At 35.9% G+C, this 19,081-nt stretch overlaps 1 protein-coding gene across 3 annotated transcripts in view; it reads left to right on the top strand.

Annotated features, from left to right (window-relative positions):
• CENPP (centromere protein P) overlaps nt 1–19,081 on the top strand; it is a 165,475-nt gene that overhangs the window by 122,252 nt on the left and 24,142 nt on the right. The gene's annotated exons all lie outside the window — the stretch shown is intronic.

The raw sequence follows: 19,081 nt of genomic DNA, 5'->3' as shown, positions 1-19,081 counted from the left end.
TAAACAAACTCTTCCTCTGATAATGTTACTGCTTCTAATATGTGAGTAAAAGTCCTGGAGGCATTACAGTTCTGGTGGTATCCATGTTTAGCCTTCCTTGTGGCCACCTTTAAGTCACTGTTCTCCTTTAATATGCATGCCAAAATGAAGTTTCTCCTATATGTACGTGGTGCCATTTCTGTTACACACACTGAAGTTAAAATATCTGAACAAAAGTGTGTTGTACTAAACAAATAAATAATCTAGTTTGTTCTTCTCCTTTATCCCTCTAGTTTCCTGGCATAAGAGTGTGGCTTTGTGATCTTAGTAGTACCTGCCATTAGTATGAAACAGGATGCCTATGAGGCCCTTGCTTATCTTTTTCTCAACTTCTGTTAAGGAAGAAATAAAGACAATCTGAGGGATCTGCAAAGACATAGCTCCCTCTTAATGAAAATGACATTACACTTTCCTACGATGAACAATAATGTTTTAAAATTGTAGGAGCTGTTAAAGAGTATGTCCCATGGTTACCTGATATCTGGAGGGTTTGGGGGTTTTTTAATTTGTAAAAGTAGTATCTGAAAATGGACATCATCTGCTGCCTTCCAATAAGATTTAAATGTATGTAAGATTAGTAATTAAATATTTCTTTAATATTGTTACTTACTTAAAATTTTCCATGCAAACTTGCCTGTCATAATAACTAAAGAAAAAACCCTGTATATTCGGTGAAAACCTCAGACTAGGATGGCCTTGCAAACGATTTCAGACATATGCAGTTCAGGTAACTTCTGTTTGAGTGAAAAACATTGCAGTATCCTCAGGGATCTAATATTTACTGTGTTTATGTGAATAATTCACTCTGAGAGCAGAGCAAGTTGCCAATATCTGCTTCGCTGTAAGTACTGTTATGCCTATCTATCCCATATGCATGGCTAGTCATTTGAATGAGTTGTGCAATATGAATGTTATTGTCTATTAAGATGCCTTAATGCGGAATGGTGTCCTCTGAGGAGAGAAGAGACAGAGTAAACAGCAGTGACTAATAATTAAAATAACTTTTTATTATTTTGTATCCTATGGCAAACTGCCACCAGAGCACTGTTGCTTAGTGTCTTGAGCAAGAGCCAAAGGATGTGTGAAATGAATGTGGAAGCCTGGAGCCGCTGGTATGGATTCTTCATAAAATCTAGGCTGATTGCTTTTCCTTATAGTTTGTTATTTGTAGAGGGACAAGGCTTCCCCTCTTTGCTGAAATTATCCAACGGAAATGATTCAAGGAAATCTTCTTCGGCGAGAAAAAGAGGGCTTAGAGTTTAGATTGGCATCAGGCTTGTTTGTAGTGGTTACAACAGGTTTTTATAACTTCTCTAACTGTACCTATTAGATGACAACCAATAATAGAAATAGGCTTTTAAGCAATTTGATACAGTTGAAATAAAGTTGTTTTCTATTTTTTCCTCAGAAGACCTACTTTTCAAACACTGATCTAAATCTCACTTCTGTGAACATAAAGGATCCTATGAGTTGATCCTATGAGTTAAGACAGCAACCCTCCTGGCCCCCTATACTGCTATAAAGTATTTTTTTAAATTTTAGGTACTTCTAGTAATTGTATTTGGTTCACTATTTCTACTTGAGTTTTCTGATCTGTTGCCACATTAAGTAGAAATTAAATAAAGAATTAGAATCTTTTAAAAGCTATACTAGGGAAGCATATAAGAGCAAGTGTGCTTTTTAAGCTAGCCATATCATATGAATCTACCTTATCTCCATATTGTGAAGCAGCATAGTTATGGCAATATGGAGTAACAGTAGGATACTTTCTTCTGCTCTCCCAACAGAACTTGTTCACCTCAGTGGGTAGTGTAACTATAGCCTTTTGTACCAAAAAGTTGGATTCTTTAAGTATCAGTGTTCTTGGCACAGGATGAATTGAAGCACAAATGTCAGATGATTTATGTATTCAGCAGATTCCTACAGAGATTTAGTTTTGGAACTACATATAACATCGATAACATATTGCTCTCCTCTGCTTCCATATGTTTCCAGTCATTTCCTCAGACAATAATAACAGATAAAATATGTCTACTTTTGATACCTACTCCTATACCATGAAGGAATACAAGAATATTTATGAACTAGAGAATCTGTGGTGTTGAAAGTGGCTTATAGATTTTCAAAATCTGTCTGAAAACCCACTTAAATGCATGGAGTGTGCTGAAACAGGAAGAACAACATCTGTTTCTTAATTATCTTGAAAATGCCTGAAGTGTAATACCTTCGTCATTGTCCAAGTGAGTGAGCGGCTGCATGGTGCTTAGTTGCTGGCTGGGGTTAAACCACGACAGTCATCAAAGAAAGCCAGCAGGCTGAAAGAATATAAGGAGGACATCTTAAAAAAATAAAATAAAAAAATAATTCTTAAGCAAAGTTAAGAAGTCAAGCATCTGAGATTGGTCAGTTTAAGAGTGGAAATTTGAGAGATGATATAGGGAGTATAGAAAGAGCAGTTGAAGTCACTTTTTATGATCACACCTTATAGAGACCATGAAACCTCAGTTCTACATCATACCTCTTAAAAATGTAATCTTTTATCTGCATAATGGCCAAACAAAACACATGAATAGAACGTGAATAGCCTTCACTGAGCCAATTTAATGCCAGGTGTAACCTAGCTTATCATACTAGAGGAAAGAATGCATTTATTTTAGACAGCAGCTGATAACTTACAGCATTGCTTAAATTACCTTCTTAACTTACTGTATGAGTGTACTCAGGAGGTCATGTAGGTCATCTAGTCCAACCTACTGCTCAAAGCAGGGTGAAGATTGAATTCAGACCAGGTTTTTGTTCAGTTGGTTTTGAAAGGCATCAAGGGTAGAGTTTACACAACTTCTCTTGGCCGTCAGTTCCGATGCCTGACTGCCATCAAGAAAAAAATTTTTCTTTATCTCTCATCTTTCTGAGAATGCACCTCCATAAAGAGCTGTACTTTGTATTCTCTTTGATATTGCAAGGCTACTCTTAAAATTTCCCTAAGCCATCTTTTCTCCAGGCAGAACCAGTCTCTTATTTCTATTGTTAGCAAACCCTAAGGAATTTGGAAGTGGTTCAAAAGGGTATATAGCATGCTTGGTTATAAAATGTGATTGAAGATGACATTAAAATAGGCTCTCAAAAAAAAAAATCAATGCCACTTCAAATGGATGTATATAATTTTTTTTATTCTCTTATTCCATGTGTTCTGATCAAGATTAGAGAAAAGGCAGTGTATTTTCATGCCAACTTTGTTGGCTCTTTGAGTGCTCTTGGCTCTGAGATCCCTCCAAGTAGAACTTAAAGTCAGGATTATTTGCAGGGCTGACTCCTAGCTAGTGATGAGTTGCCAAGTTATGATGGTTTAGACAACATATATAGCAGCCATGCAGTACAAGTTCTGGAGATAGCTTTTTTTTTTTCTTACTTTGGAGTAAGACAGAGAAAATGTTGACTAAAAAGATAGAAATTGTGATAAGTGGACAGCATCAGAGTTTTTGTATTTTTGAAGCAAGTTGTGACAGACTGTTTCTGTAATTTGTACAAACAAGCCCAAAATGATAGGCCTGTGGTGTTATGGATTCTGAGCACTTGAACTTTTGGGGAACTTGTGCATATGGAGTACATTTATAGATTTTTAATTTTCTTGATATTAATTTACACCACCACCAGCCTGCCCTCCCCCCCCTCCTCCCCCCCAAAAAAAAATCTGGATATCTTCCCCCAAAACATTTTTTAGAAGTCTATTAATTGTAACATGAGTCTTTTTTTTTTTTTTTAAAGTTATTTCAGAATTATCTGAGAGTATTTTGCATATGTCTGTATTTAGGTAATGATTTATGTGTATCTTATGCTACATGTTGATGTTGTCTTGTTGAACAGTGTTAAAGGAACAACATGATGTTCCTTGCAAGACATCAAGCTGTGAAGTGTTCTGCTTTCTGCAATTATAAATTGACTGTGAGAAATATCATATACAAATGTTGGAAGATCCACATCTTCTGCATGACTATGCATACCCATTACTGGATGAAAGTGAAGTTTTTTCTTACAATATCTACACAAAGCGTGTATCCTTTCATTCTATCCTTCCTTGCTCAGTATGTCATTCTGCAGGTAGCATGTGTATTACCATTTCAGTTCCTCTCAATCTCCTTATTTTGTTAGGACACTTTACTGCTTTGTGTTTCTTTTTACAGACGTAGTTTTTTCTTGTCTTCCCGATTGCAGCACCTGTACTGAAGGCATCCTTTAGTCACATATTAGTCATATCTTAAGCTCCTGAGCCTTTTTCTTCAAATCGTAATGAAGGTGCTAGTCATCATAGATACCTGCAGTAGACCCAGTGAGGTTTTATCTTGTTGGGGCATGCCCTCCAAGACATCTTGACAAGACAAGTGGCACTGGCCCCTTGAATCTTGGGAAATCCTCTTCTTACTGTCACTGGCTAAACCTTAGGTGAAGCACCTCCAAAGGTGACATAACTGCCTTGGTATTGTTGTTTTCCACCCTGCTCTTTAAACAAGGCTTGCAAATGAAAATATCAGCTCAAAAGATTAGAAAACAAAACTGAAAACATTATTATGGCACTGTTAGGCACTTGAATCTAGAATGGTACTCATGCCACATTTCTTCTCCACCTTTATACAGTGTTAGGATTTCAGATTACCCAGTCCACCCATTCTGGTAGTTCTTCATCAATGCCAGAGAGAACACCGCAAGTCCTTCTGACCACAGAAGGCAGTCAGGCACAAGGATGATCGGAATATAAACAGATTTACTCTTCTTCTCTAGGCTTTATGATCAGGTGCAGGGCTGTGTCGTAGGGTGCCCCTGAACAGCCCTGATCACACCCTTTTTTCTTTACCTTATATTCCTTTATTCCTTTTCCTCCCCCTTTTCCCCTCACAAGTTCTTTTCTCAGCCACTTCAAAATACACAGCCTGCCAAGGTTTATAGCTTCCCTATTGACCTAGTTTTGCAGACTTTATATCTTTATTTAGTAATTATAATATGGTTGTCCTGTCATTTTTCCCATGAGCATCAAGGGAAAACTTGATACTACCCCTCCCCACTTTTTATTCTGCAATATTCTGCATTTTCATGTTGCAGTCTGATTAGTGGCACAACAGCTCAGAGTGGGCCACCTGCATATACAGTACTCTCCTTCTGTTATCTCTCATGTCCTGAAATCCTTCATGATATCTTGCTAGTCATGCCACAGGTGAGCAGTTGCTGCATGCATGCATACCTTAGCACAGAGTTTATCAATTCCCTTGTCTGGGGGTGGGAAACCACCTCTGTACACTATCACCTGTTACCATGTCTTACCTGGTACCAAGAAAAGAGTACATTCTGTAGCTTGAAATGTTCCGCAGTCATCCTTGTTTTTAATAGCTTTCTCTCACATCATCGTTAATACACATTTCCTTATGCCTTCTGTTTTACTATGTTGTTTAGAGAAAGGCTATGTTGAAGTTGGATCCATTATTTAATTTATTCCTAAAACACTGATGAAAATATTATTTCTGTGAGTCAAAAACCACATCCGCATTCAGGAATTTAATTCTGGAATTATTTCTGTTTTGCTCAGGAATTTGAAAGAAAAGAGGCAGTACTGAAAATTACAGTATCATTTTTTTTAACCTTTCAATGAAATAAGAGAATGTAATGAATTTTTAAAATGTATTTACTCTTAGTTGTCATGATGAATCTTTGCAGTTGCTGACTGGTTTTGATCAAAGACAAAGATGGAGTCCTAAACTTTGGCATTACTGATGCGTTGGTTTTTTTAAACATAACACACAAGTTGATAATTGGAAAAAAATAGTAACAGGGGGTGGGCGGGGAATAAACTTATAACTGTTAAAGTCAGCACAAAACATGAGATGGGGAATTTGGGATTGGCAGTACACTGCATTTCTAAAACCTATAGCAGTTACTGCATTCTTTTTTGTAATCAGCGGTCACCAATACACTTAAGGAAAAAAACATAGGAGAAGGAAAAAATGTTGCTGGGAAACCTTAAGAGAAATTCAAAACAGATTTTCCTCACATATTCCAAAATATTAACAATACATTGCAAAAAGCATTGAGTACTTCTTTAGGTGGGAATAAACCTAAATTTGCAATGTGAGAGGTATGTAGCTAGGATCTATTTACATAAGAAAGCTTGGTTTTCAACTGTAACTGCATCCCAATTCCAGTTCTTCACTGAAGTAAACAGAATATATAAAATATTAATATTCATTAGTATTAACTTTCTCAAGACGCTAATTATTGGCACAACTCAATACCTCTTGGTTATGTTTCCATTCAATCCCACAGCACCATTTTTAGTTTGAGATGTTTTTGTCACTTTATATCGAAAATACCAATTAACAGACAGATGGAGGTAATTTGTAAACCCTTCCTTCAGCAGCTACCTGAAATTTGAGGCCAGTGTGTTTCATGTACTGCCTTCTAACTATGTGCATCAGTGAAGAAATTTAGTAGAATTTTTATTATTTAATTGTCTAGAGCCTGTTCTCTGTGGCAAGCAACAAAGCAAGTTGTTCACATAGCTTGAATAAATACAACTTTAAAACCCTGGCCATTGTAAGTAAACATGTAAGATTTTCACTGCCCTTCTGCCTTTCCTTTCAAATAGTTATCACTTCTTTTTTCAGGTTCGAATGTTGACACTTCCCTGTATATTGGGCAATTATATTTCAGCTATTTGCTGACTTGTATTTTTCCAAAATATTCATCTTGGCAACTGAGCATGTCTTCTGTGTGTCTAAAATAGCACAATGAGCTTGGTTTGGGGTTTGGTTTTTCTCATGTGCCGGTATTGAGTATTGTTACTCATCAATATAATTTTGAGGTTTCTAACTTTTTTCTAAGATAATCGTATTTTGCAGCATAAATACAAAAGATGGAGTAATTCCTTTTTTTTTTTGTCCTTGCCATAGTTCACGTAATACTATCTCTAATTTCTGCTGTACTCAAACTTTGCATAAGCTGAAGACTATTTATACAAATATTTTTGCGTTCCTATAAGTTTGTAGTCTCGGATCTTAATTTTATCAAGTGCCCATTTAATTATGTGAATATAAATCTATATCAAAGACATTACTCCATTATTTTTAGACATTGTAAGCTTTTCTGTTCTGGGGAAATCCCATCACATTACTAGTATCGTACTGATAAAGTTCTCTTTTAAGTTCTTGTTGGTCAGAAATACCCCCAAAGACATTTTCTCTGTTTATTTCTTTCATAAAGATAGTTTTCTGCTGTAAACTATGAAGAATTCAGAATGGTTCAAAAGAGAGTTTTAAAGGTCATAGCAACCTAAACAGTTACTAAGTTTCTAGCAGACAGACATAAGCCTCCTATAGGCTGTCATTCACTTCCTGCCATTGCTGCTTATACACAGTTCCATTTTCTTCAATAGGCATGCACGTCATACCTAGACTAAAGAGACAGTATTTCTCTTAAATCATTTAGAGAAAGGTTGGCTAAAATGAACATATAGAAAAAGTCTGTATTTTAAATATAAAAAATTAGTATGACTTTATCTGTGTGTAAATACTGAAAATAGATTGTTTAGAATTCATTAAAAATAAGAATATATGATTATTCTAATTGTCTTTCCCTATTTGTTTGCCCTTTTCAAAGCAGTGATTTGCTTTCCATTTACTTGGTCGTGCTTGGTTGCACTTTCCATTTGTAGGCAAAATGGCAAAAAAAGGTGTCCATATAGAACACTGTATACTTCTCTAAAAACTGAATGCAATTTTTTTATAAACTTCTTTTGTATGCTGTTGCCATCTTAGATTGTATCATAAGTGAAATAAGAAAATTAATATTTGATCTTGCAGATAAAAATGTTGGCTTGAGGTTTCATCTGGTAGACATTGTTGGGTTCCTGTGGCTTGCTGCTTATATCACTTTTGTTTGTTGCCTGAGATGTTTTCACATTGGTTTTAATATTAAGTAGAAATTGGTAACAGGATGCCTCTCCACTGAGAGACTGTCTCAGGAAAGAGATGTAAACTGAGGTCACAAATATTTTGAAACTTTTTAGTCAGAAATGATTTGCTGGCAGCTGGTACAAGAAGATACTTTGAGGAAAATAACAAAGTTTGCTTGCGGTTTCCTTTTAAATCTAAAACTTAGTTGTCTTTGCCCGTTGATTCATGTTTTCCCCATTACAAACAGTGGCACCAAATGGTTTGTTTGAGTGAATTAGTGGACAATGGGAAAAATTACTTGTACAGCAATTCTGCAGTGTGCTACCATTGAGAATTTGACGGGGGAAAACAGCAGGGATATATATGCATGTGTGTATGTACAAATATCTAATTTTTAAATTTAATGTGTACTACCATATTGGTATTTTTATGATTATCACGTATCTAGGGATTTGTAATTCCCCAGGGCACAAAATTCAGGATTGATTACAAGTTCAAAACACCTCATGACGTGATTATTTATGTTTGCCTTATGATCTGACTAGCATTTCTGGCCAAACTTATGCAAAATGGGAGTTGCATATTTCCTGAAACTCCAGTACAATTCCCTCCATGTCATGTTGATGAGGGAAATGCTAAAAACAAACAAAAAAATCATCAGTTTCAACAGGCTATGTTATTCGGGATGACTGTGTTTGTGTTGTGTATAAACATGTCTTGCTGAAGGAGAGTATTAGCGTTGTTTGGTTTTTTCCCATAACTCAGACTTTGCTAGTTTACCCTTTTATTGTAATTTCTACCTTTTCTTTGCAGTAAATCCTTTGCATTCTCTTTCCCTTGTTAACTGGAGGACTCATCAAATGACTGAAGAACAAGTAGAGTTATTTCTGAAACAGTTTTCTTTTCATGATACAAGATAATGAGGAGAAGCTTGCAGCTGAGGAGGGGACTTCTGAGACAATGTGAGGGGGTTCCCTCGTAATTGATAATTACTGTTGTTTCAATACATCCTATCTATTGAGTCTCCAAACCTAGTTTAGGTCTTGCACTATTCTGTGTCTAAAAGCTTGCACAGCATGGGGATTTTCGGTTCAAAACCAACAGTTATTTCTTTTGGAAAATGGCAATCTGGCAAAAAATCAACCACTTCATAACTGCAATATTGTTTCATTGCAGTAGCAGGAACATCAAAAGCTTTCTGTTAATGTCGCATCCAACAACTCCCCATGTCTCAATTGTGGCTCAGACAAGCCTAACTTTCATAGAGCTGTCAGTCACTGTTCTTACCCAGAGCTCCTTTCTTCATTAAAGGTATTTTGTCTTTTGGCTCTGCTGCTTAGAGAGCAGTTCCATATGGATGTTGAGCAGAGTGTTTGACCTAAGAGTATTTATTTGCCTTTAGCCAGTTTCAGTGCTGAAGTGTTTTGAGAAGTACTTAAGCTATTCTTTCATCCTGCTTGCTCTCTGTACAGCAGCTGTTTGAGTGAAACAGCCATGTGAGGAGATGATATCTGCAGTGGCAGTATTATGCATTCCTGTCTGAGTGCTGGGGTGTGCTGTCTCCAGATTGTTATCCTGCTACTGGTTTTGTGGCTGTGCTATTAGTCATGTGGAGAGAACTAATGCCATTTTTTCCTGTTTAGCCTTCTGGACCAACACACGGTGTAGCCACCCAAGCAGTTCTGCTGGCAGAGCTGAGGGGGCAGTAGCTAGCTGGTGGAGAGAAAATGGAGGAAAGCAGGGAAGATGGGAATAGCTTAAGCTGTCCCTGGATACTGTTTTATGAAACCATACTTTAAAAATGCATTTCCATACAGAAATAACCTGAGATAGCTATCTGTTCTGCCAGAAACCGGCTGAAACAAGCTACTTCTTTTTACCCTAAACAAGAAATAAGATACCAACTCCCAGTGAAGAGAATTTGATTTGAATCATCCTATATGCTCTTAAATAACTTATAATGACTCAGCAGTTTTATTTTATTATGTTTATCTTCACTTCTTTCTTGGAATGATCTGTACTCTATACAGAACTGTGCCTCTAGTCCAGCTTCATTCCAGACCTGGGAGGATGGAATGACTTGTAATGGTTTGCATTTGGGTAGCATTTAAAGGTCCCCATTGACACAGGGCCACTATGTACTGATCTTACATACCAAGACATGACTTGCAGAAGAGCTTTTCAGAGTTTTCTTGTACACATTAGCCACAACCTGTCTAACTGGTTAGTTCCAATCTATGTTACTGTGATGGATAAATATATTTTGCTTTTTCAAAAATTGTTAGATTTTATAAAAATCTTTGAGGTTCATTTACTTGAAGTTTTGCTTCAAGTAGAGTGCTTTTTTATTGATACAATTTTTCTCTTGTATGTGTGGAATTTAACTGTTTTCCTCACCTTCTGTAGTCTAAAGACTTTTGAAAACCATGGAAACATATTCCACACACAGCAGAGCAATTCAGACTCTTGTAATTTTAATATGGCACAGTTGTCCATATCTCATGAGTATGAGAGCAAGAGAGTTTTTGCAGATCATTTGTCTCAATAATGATTGCCTGATTATGATATACCACATGTGGAACAAAGGTACATTATCTACTGTATTTACTGGGATGAAGTGGGATTTTACTCCATCACCTACAAGTTTAAATTATAAGTAATTCTGTTTATGTTAATGCAATTACTGTAGAGTAAAACTAATGAGTGTGGAAGGAACCAGTTAATGGATATTCTATATGTGAAGAGCCATTTATTTCAGCTGAAAGAGTAGAGTGTCAAAATACGTACAATAATTTTGAGAGAACAGTTCAGAGTAATTGTATGTGTTCTCTTTCAGTGAAATTAATTATCTTTCTGATACCTCTTTGTTTATATGTGGTTTAACCTGGCAAATTTGTTTTCAGATTGGGTTTGGGTTTTGGCAGTTTGGGTTTTTTAATTAAAAAACAAAAAGATATATAGATGTAGAGAGTGTGTGGCATTCTTGCCTTTCAGCAGTACTTTGGGTTATTTGAATGAAAGAGAAAATAACATCATAGTTTGTTATGAAAATATTTCTGTTGTATGAGCTTCACTTAAATGATATCAGATTGAGTTTACAGCATCATGGCTATGCATAACTTGCTGAGATGTCATTGCAGAGTGTGTTGACGTGTCCATATTAGCTTCAACTGGCTAGCTGAAATACCAATAGTGAGAGCACAGGCAGTTTCAACCTGTCTGCTCAAGTAGGCAGGCCACCAAAGAAGGATGTGCTGTTGTGGCATTGCTATTACTGGTACTTGAATTAACTGTACTAAGTCTAATGCATATGTATTTGTTAATCAAACCTATTGCTGTATAAGCGAATGTTCTGAGAAAAAAGAAAGCCAATTACTGAGACAGTGGTTTGTCAGCTGATTTTAATCTAACAGTTTTAACGCAGAGTCACTTCAAGAGAGTAGCTACCTAATCTTGTGGCTGAGCATCCATAAGCCCAACTGAAATGAATACAGCTAAAATGGATGATGAGAAACGAGTCCGTAAAGGGATGCATTGGTAAATGTCATACTGCAGAAGTTACAATGAAAGGTGTGAAGTAATGCTGTAGTTTCTTACTTGTCAAGTAAGAAAATACTAGGACGTAGAAAGTGGAGTAATAAGAATTTGAGATTATATGGACCATATTTGGGGACATTATAATGTTTGTTTATAGTAACATTTGTTTATTATTTCAGTGGCAGATTGGAGAATACTCAAAAATGTTTGCAGCAGCTCTGAGTGTGATTAACTTATTTCCTCTTTATTAGTTGCTCATTTTCTACTTTAAAACATTTTGCTGCTTCTGTACTGCTTTATTCATAATCCATTTACAAGCACATTCGTTGCAAGGTAACTCATGTTGTTGTAACTGCTTAAGTGTCCGAATTGCTTTAATTGCCCTTTTTCCTTTTATGAGTGAATTTCTAAAAGATTGAGTTCACTAAAGCTATCTCAAAGCTGTGCCATAAAACAAGCCAGCAACTTGCAATGGAGTATGAGTTATTTTTTAATTGATGAGTATTAAAAAGCCTTGATTAAAGCAAACTATATTGTAGCACAAGATTCATCAGCTTAGCAGCTCTTTGAATAGTGTCATAATTTAAAATCATAAGTTTGTTTTTAACCATACCTTCAGATAGTTTGGGATTTGTTGGGGGTGCAGGCTGTTTCATTTTTATTTTCTTGTTTTTCAGTTACACTGTCAAGTGTAAATTTCTTGAGCCACTGTGTCTTACAAAGTACTGTAAACCTAAGATTAGTATTTAATATTTTTAAAATAATTCTAAACCATCTAAAAATCTTGAAAAGGTGTATTTATTTTCTGTATCCATAATTCAGTGAAGGGAAGACTGGGCAGAAGTACCTCTGCCTAGTGGTTAGAGCAGCAACTCTCAGCCAAGACAAAACCTGGTTTTCTCATGAAATTGAATTAAATAAGTAAAATGGTTTTTCTGTCTGTCTATCTTCTGGGCTGTAAAATGAAATTATTGTCATAAATGTCTGTACTTTGTTCTTATGGGATGAAAAACAATTCATAAATGGAGTAAGTATTCTCCTGCATCAAAGAACTGCTGCTCTTAGCACTAATTTAATGCATCCATCTACGGTAATGATCCAGCATGTTCCCTATGATAATGCACCATAAGGTTGTTCCCAGCAGGACAGCTCTACAACATATTAGAATAAGGGTGGCTTTTGTTTTGTTCTGCAAGCATGCATGAACTTAAATTTTTAGTAATCGAGATAGACAAATGGGAAGAAATGGCAACTGTTGTCACCAAAGTATATCTACATAACAAAATGAAGATGTAATTGTATCCGGTAGTGAATTTTTACCCCTAGCTTAAAGAAAGTTAGCATGATTAAGAGTAGTAGTCAAAATAAATTAAAAGATATAGTATTTGAACTGTGTGATTGACTCCTTGGAAAAGGCTTTCTTTTCCCTTACGTACTACAGGGGTTATTAAAGCAGTTGGGAAGACAGAAGGACTATTTGTGTGTGATTTTTATACTATCTTTCAGAGCAAGCATTGATATGTAATTCTTTATTCCCTTCATGGCCTTTACTTGTAATAAACAATGTGTGTTGTTACAAGGTGGAATAAACTGATTTTGTCAGACGTGTTTGCTGGGTTTGTTTCCGAGAGTTGGGAGATTTTATAAGGTACATTCACAGCAAGTACTCTGGTGATTATATGTTATGACATCTTTGTCTCATAGAAATTAACAGGAAAGATCCTATGAATTAATAAGGATTGGATTGTTAGAGAGACAGTAATTCTGAATTAATAGGGCAACAGGATATGTTAGAAATGAGAAGTGTGGTTTTGGAGTTAAGAGCTGTAGAACTATCATTTGAATTATTTTTAAGAGTCATAAATATGTACGTAGTCTAGACGGTGCTACTTTTGCACTGGCAGGGGCAGCTACAAGTAAATGCTAATACAAGAGCTAATTCCAAAACAGAGAGGGGAAAAAATAGAAAAAGCCAAAGATGAAGAATATGCTGGAAGCCTCAAATGTTAGTTTGCAGTGTGTTTTGGAAGAGTCATCCAGAGGTCTTTCTACAGGGGAAAAAATGAATATCAAAGTAATTCAGAACTGCTTTTTAAATAACGTTATAGTGCTTGCCTTTCTTCTCAAATTTTTCCTGCCTAACAATTGGATTATCTGTGTATACCTTACACTTCCTGCTATGAGACTCAGCTTGGATTTGGAAACATAGCCTGTCTTTGAGTGTTAACAAGCTGGGGATAACTACATGTTTCAATTCTGGGAATGCAAAATCTTCCTTTTGTTTGTTGCTTTATTTTCCTTTTTCTTGAACCATTTTTACTCATATGTCTATTACTACCGAACTTTTTGATCTTGCTCTTTGCTTTCTCGTACTTGCCCCTTTTCCTGTCTTTTCCTTTTTTTTATCCTTTCTCCTTCTTTTTCTCTTTGTTATTGTTGCTTCTCTCTCTCTTTTTCTCCATGTATATACAATAAAATCAAACATTGGATTTTTGGTGCTTCTCATATGACTCTGTGTTGTTTGTCCTGTTAATATACCTCAAATAATTATAGATTCATTTATTGCGGCTTGAATTAGAATGCTGGAAAATTCTGCACTGTTGCTTATATTGAAATGGTACAATAAAATAAAATCTTTTAAAATATTGCTCTTGCTTTGTGTGGAAACTTCAAATTTTGAGTACCCAGTTAGTCTATGGCATTAACTAATAGAATTAGTGATCAATCATATGCTTATGCAATTAGCAGTTCATCTGTGTAGGCCATCAGGTCAAAGCCTGAAGGGCATGCCCCTTTCACTGAGCTGTTAATACTAGAGAAAAAAGAGCAGTACCACTGACATCAGTTGTACCTTCCTAAACTGACTTTACTAATAACCCAAATGATTGTGGAATTGCTGAGCATGCCATTTTGAATCAAAGCAATGTGTTGCTATATGCCATGCATTACTAACTTAGTGCTTTTGCAAAGCATGCTGAATTCCAACAGTCCTGAAGTCATTCCACAATCTAGATCCATGATCATTCCATCTGGAGTTGCCAGTAGCTCAGGCCAAACAGTGGCATTTTGCCATTGGTTTGTGTGGAAAACAGTTGGTAGCTGTGGGGAGAGTTTGCGGAGGAATTTGGGATGCATGCAGACAGGGACTAGAAGGCTTGAAGCCTTCTTGTCCTTCCTCAAATCCAACAGTATAAAAGCACGTTCTGGCAAAGGCTGGTGCTCCAGTATCCACACTGCAAACGTGCATTATTCTACAGCTTTATGTTGTTGAGTTAGGACTAATCTTCTTGTTAAGATACAACTGCAAAAAGGAAAGCTTTAAACATACGCTAGGTTTATATGCATGAATGTTTGTGTTACTTTACTTCCCTAGAGCTTTAAAAACACAAGAGAATTAAACCAATTGTTTGAAAAGCTGAAGAAGAAAAAAGAGGCAGTTAAGCTGTAACATTAGCTAATTTTCTTTCAACTGGACTTCTATATGAACAAAATTTATTGTTACCAACAGTTGTTTGAAATGTTTCTGCAATACCCACCATTGAAATTCAAATAAAAAAATGCCTCAGGGTTACATTGAAAGTGAATGAATTACACTGACAGCTAGTGTTAGTATTACTATTACTTCTTTGTATTGTAGCAGTACCTAGCAATAAAACAAATATTTATATACACACATCACCGTACATTCTTGGTGACTGCAACTTTGGCATTTAAAAACCAAATAAGGTGGAGCATAAGAATGTTTTTGCCTGGCAGCTGCATGTGATTTCTCCTAGTGGATACACTAAAGAATTCTCATCACTGCCCTAAATTCTTTTGTACTTGGCAGTATACAAATATTTGACTCAAAATCATCCTTGTTCTGAGAGACTTGGTCTAAAGTATACTACAAAATTGCAGAGTGAATAGTGTTACAGTTTTTCTGTGTAATGATAGTTCCTATTTTTTTCTGTTTTGTTATTTGGGTTTTTGCTGCTTTCTTATTGAAATAATTTAGTAAATCAAAGTCTGAGGACACTTGACCACTTTTGTGAGCCTATTATTTATCAGTGGATTGACAACTTTACACTCTTGTATGTACAATCATTATTAATTGTAAAATGTTTTTGTGTACTATAAATCTCTTCTTGCAGATGCTTGGGTCTTCTCAAGAGCATTTCCTGTGTCACTTCTGTTTATACTAAGAATGTGTTTGATAAACTGAAATGTCATGCTTTTGACAGCCAGATTTGAAGAACTATATTTGGGTATTACATGAAAGGAATTCAGTGGGTTTAAAGCTTTCAGGGTCTTTTCAGCTGGACTGGCTCCTTCTCTTGTTGATAGCAACAGGCGTGTTAGCGTTTCATGTTAATATTTATTTTCACATAAGCAGAATATTTGAGGCAACTGATAAGCGTTAATAACCAGCAAATTTTTGTTGAGACTGTCCTAAATGTAATGCTTTGTAGAACGAGTAAAAGAGGACATTTTATGCCAAAGATTTTAATGTATCTACAGCATAGGATTTTATAGAAAGCTTCACTTTTCACCTAATGCAGATGTTAAACCTTTTTCTGATGCTCAGGAATAATAATAATAATAATACAATGCTATTTGTGAAAATAAGCACTGATTTATAAGAGAATGTATTTTACATACATATCTGCATATGTTTAAGGAAAACCTGGTCCTTATTGTAGCTAGATAAATGAATATTATTGGACGACATACAGTGGGGAATTATGCTGTGGACATCGTCATTCATCCACTGATATCAAATCTGGGTGGAACTAAACAGGGAGCATATCTTTACTCTTGAGTGCAAGTCATGCAAGAAGTTTTTTGTTTGCTTTTGTGCAAACACAGGATTGCACCTTTGTTGCTGGTGTCCAGTAAAGATTACGGTACAGCTACTATTTTCTTAAGATATCAACGTGATAGTACAAGCAGATTTGATGGCTACTAATTGACCAAAACCCTCTCTGCTGTTGGGCAGTTTGCTCTAAGTGACAAGAGATTGACCTCTTAAACAGTTTATATCTCTTGGTGAGAAATGAAAACTGGTATTTTAGATGTTCCAGTTGGGTCTATGGACACACGTGTCTTTACCAGGTAAAATAAATGTTTGCCCACATAGAAGCGTATAACTCTTCAGACTCTTTCAGTTCTCTAAGCTTTATTTGAACAAGACCCCAAATACCTTTTCTGTATCTGGTCTATTAATTGGCAGTCAGTGTTAATAAGTAATAATAACTGAAGTTTATTAGATTATTTTATTCTGTCCTCTACTGTGTGCCATCCTTCTTGCTTTGAGTTTCTCTCTGCAGAGTCTATAGTACAAAAACACCTTGGAGGCAGATGAAACTTATTAAAAATAACTTCATGCCACATAACAATTGGTAATATGTATTTTGAGTATATTGTATTTATGGTAATTACTGGCTGGCCACATGAACTGACACACTGGCTAATGAAGTCAAGGGAAAAATTCTCTCATCTGAGGCAGGGACATGATCTTTATAGGGATAACATATCTCAAAGAACTCCAGTTACTGCACCAATGGGAAGCTGTTTTTCTTAACTGTAGAAATTAATGGAGTTTTATTCATTAACAGTAGTTGACTGACTCTTGTCCTTAATTGTGCACTTTTATCTTCTACCTGATCCATGCTCAAGATGAAATGACCACAAGAATAAATGATGAACATAAGCTGAATACCTTGTCTAAAAACTTTTTTAGTCATGCCTTCAAAAAAGTAAATGCCTAACGTGGACCTTATTTAGACGAACTAGATTTTCTTCGTTGTGTCCTATGGTTTTTGGGTTGTGATTTGATTTTTTTGGTTGGTTTTTTTTTTTTTTTTTAAATTAATCATGGTGCCTGGAAAAAAACTAACACAGCTTCAGAGCCAAGTCATTAACTAAATTCAGATGCTTTTATTTATATTACGTTTAAAATCTGCTATCTGGACAAGTTTGATAATGTAAACTGTACAAAAGCAAGTTGGGTCACACTTGATTATCAACTTTGCTGTGGTATTTCAAATCCAAGTTGCTTTATGGAGTCCTGGACCCTTTTATTAAGCCAACAAAAAGGCTTAGAGAGAATCTTGCAGCATCTTCTATACAGAAAAATATTTAAAGATCTTATAAAGTAACTTGCTTCTGTTGTAATGGAAGAAAACACAAACTTAGCTTAATTTCCCTCCTAAAAGTGCCTTTCTTCTAGTCTACTTCCTTCAGATTATTGAAAAATTTGCTCATGGTTATTTCTTCCCAAATTGTTGATTCTTCATGCTGTTCTGTAATGTGGCATCTTTTTTTCCTTTCATAATTTTTTTGTGTCTCTGTACTGTCCTTGACTGCTTAGTATCTCTTTTGCTAAATTAGACATACCTGCTGTTTTCCACACTGTGCCTTATATTAAGTTTATCATCAAGGATTGTTTAATTATATATATTTAACTGCAGAGGTAGGGTAGGGGTTTCAAAATAAAATACAATGAAAACTAGTATGTCAGTAAACGTGTGGAGGAAGAACAGAACTACTGAGCTCTACTGGTTTACTGTGGGTTTCCACTGACAGAAGTGCCTAGGTGCAGTGTTAATGCTCTCCCACAAAAAAACAAATCAATTAGTAAGTCCTGGACTTGGAGCTGTGCAGACAACTATGCAGAGGATGGCTCTACAGCCATCTTAGTATTAAGACAGTGTATTTTAAAAGTTAAATAAAATAACAAGTAAACCCTAAAATTTAAATTTAGGAAAATGGGGTTATTTAAACTTAAAAAGGCAAAGAGAAAGCCAGAGCTAATTCAGAGGATATGATTCTTCAGTTTAAGTGGATAATCAATAATATCTGATACGGGAGTAAACGATGGGGAATGTGCTGTCCCTGAGTAGCAGATGGCAAGCTTGTTCTGTATATATTCTTACACTGATTAATAAGTCTGGTAGACTTGTTTCCAGGAGGACGACAGGCTTTTGTGAGCCATGCAACATCCAGGCAGTCAGTTCCAGATGATGCATCTCACAGGATTGTACTGAAGTTGATCTGGTAGCAGCAAAAGCATTCTTGGTTTCTGGGCTCCTTTCTAGCCTCTTGCCCATGGCTCACTGTAATCTTCAGGTTTGCCAGTCTCTGTGTCCAAGAGAGCAGCATTAATAGGTGAAGATAATTTTGGAACCTAGGTGTGGTCCAGGGTGTCCAGTAGGCAAATATGAAGTCTCTGAAAGCAAAGCGAGCAAGCCTGCAAGTCTTTTCAGCTGTTCTGGAGAAGTGTATTCTAATTTCCAATAGGTCTATTTACAATAGAAACAAACACAGAATAAAGCACCTTGGTGCTGTTGCTTTTAGAAACATTGGTTTGTAAATGTGCACACATCATTAGCCAGGAGTATAATTTTTCATAAACTCGTGGAAATCTTTTGCCTCGACAGTTTTAAAGAAATAATGAAGAGAAGACTCATCTCTTCCCCAGTAAGAAAAAAAGTAAAAACATCTGCAACTCCTGTCCCCACTAAGTGTTTATTATGTACTCCTTCCTGTTCTTTCCAAGGTTTAATTTTCATTTAATTCTATTTTTC

This window comes from Haliaeetus leucocephalus, unplaced genomic scaffold (assembly GCF_000737465.1).
Source record: "Haliaeetus leucocephalus isolate CR32 unplaced genomic scaffold, Haliaeetus_leucocephalus-4.0 Scaffold265, whole genome shotgun sequence".
NCBI lineage: Eukaryota > Metazoa > Chordata > Aves > Accipitriformes > Accipitridae > Haliaeetus > Haliaeetus leucocephalus.
This window is presented reverse-complemented; position numbering and strand designations above follow the sequence as displayed.